This window comes from Prunus dulcis, chromosome 4 (assembly GCF_902201215.1).
Source record: "Prunus dulcis chromosome 4, ALMONDv2, whole genome shotgun sequence".
In the NCBI taxonomy this organism is placed as follows: Eukaryota; Viridiplantae; Streptophyta; class Magnoliopsida; order Rosales; family Rosaceae; genus Prunus; species Prunus dulcis.
In genome coordinates this window covers 20,856,773-20,858,813 of record NC_047653.1, presented here as the reverse complement: position 1 = coordinate 20,858,813, position 2,041 = coordinate 20,856,773, and positions in this window count along the sequence as shown.

Below are 2,041 nucleotides of genomic sequence, written 5' to 3'. Positions count from 1 at the left end.
TCTGTCATAAGCCTCAAAATCTGTTTTCTATAACTCTTAAGCATGTAAAAGTAAGCAGCACACAACTTATAGAACTATTTATGTATTAATCATGCTCGGAAACACAATAAAGCTTACTCAAGATCAAATAAGGAATTTAGTCAAGTAAACTCGTTTATAAAACTCTTTTATATAAAATCAATATAAAATCACTTATAAAATCTTATTTATGGAAAACCTCTATATAACTCATTTATATAAAATATTTCATGAAAGAAAGTCCACTCACAGATGGTCCGAGCTACTTTGACCCTTCGAAGGTCTCTTTTGCAATCCTGTCGGGCTCCTGGTGCCTGATTACCCATAAAGATTAAATTAATAGACTGCTGACTAAAAAGAATTTCAACTAAACCCCCTGCCCCCGTCTCCTAGAAATACGTGCATCTTCTTCCAAGTTACTCTTATGCCCTCGTTAGCCCTTTCAGACACTTGGACCAGTTTTGGGAAGGTCCGACGCTCAACTAAGTGATAAACTGCCTGATCGGCCGACCCATGACCCCGTGGGTCCACGACCTCCGATGGCCAATCTGGGCTTCCCTGAAGGTTCCTTACAGAGAGGGAACCATGTTCTGCGAGTTTGGTCCAAAACGGACGGTCGGATTGGCCAAACTCGCATTATCTCTTAAAATCCAAACCCTAGACCCAGGGTTCGCGATTCCGGAGTATCTGGGGCTCCGATTCGCAATCTGTCAAATCCTACACAATCCTGACATCATGTAGACCGACATATCCGAAATTCAGCTCGATCCGATTACTTAACGACACTGCACCCACGGATCGCGCGATATGGAAAATTCGTTCGGGGCTCAAACGGACTCCAAATCTAGATCCGTGAAATCCCACACGCTCGTGACGACACGCGGGTCACAAAACTGCATAGAATTACATCACTACCCTCGCCCACGCGCTCCAGCACGCGCGGGCAGCTTTGGGTGTCCAAAGCGATTTCGGGTGGCCAAGAAAATCTCAGAACCAAGACTCCAAACTCCTACCCTAGGTAAAACACCTCATTTGGAGTCACTTTTGTTCTTGGACCACCCCCAAAAAGTGGCCGGAAATGGCCGATCACGGCGGCCGAAGTTCGGCCGAATTTTCAAGTTGAAAATCGAGTGATCTAGAGATGAAATCGATCAAAGCCCAGCCAACCATCAGTTAGAGCATGAAAAATAGGTGAAAATCCATACCTCACTCGAAAGATTTGGTGGCGAAACGAGAGAGAAATTCAAACTAGAAGCTTGAACTCGACAGTCGGCAAGAATGGCCGATTTCGGCCAGAATCCGGCGTGCCCGTGGCTGGGGTTGGTCGGGAAAGGTCGGCGGGCGAGCGGCGGTCCGATTGGTACTGGTGCCGGAGATCGGTTCGCTGGGTGGCGGCTGCTAGGGCGGCTGGAAGGGGAGGAGGTCGCGGGGCTGTGCAATCGGGAGAGAGGAGAGAGAAATGACGGGGGAGAGGAGAGAGAAGGGATAAAAATCTGACTTTTTCCCAAATTACCATTCTGCCCTTCGCGATATTTTGATCGTATTTTCTTCGTTAGAACTCCGATTCGGGTCTACTCCATGTCTACGGACTCGTTTCGCCGTGCTCTACGCAACGGCGCAAACGGAATTCTCAAATTCTTTTCCGATCAAAAAGTCAAATTTTCCCCCCATTAAAATATGCGAGGGCAAAATCGTCTTTTGGCTAGAAGATATTTTCCTTACTTTTTAGATATTTTCTTTCTTTTTAGATATTTTGTTTTGGGTTCTTACAATGTGCTCGGCCTCTTCTTCTATCAATTAGTTTCAGCGTCGACCATGACTTGGTCTTCTTCCGCCCTAGGCTCGCTTACTATCTTATAGGGCTCATCCCCAGCTTCTTGGACCAAGTTTTGGTCATTTTCTTCTTTACTCTCAACCTTGGTGGGCTGAGCCACTTTGGTCTCGGCCGGGGGGGCCTTGGCGACCGGAGGCTTGACTTTCGGTGGAGCCGCCCTTGCCTTTTGGACCTTAAAAGGTTTATCTC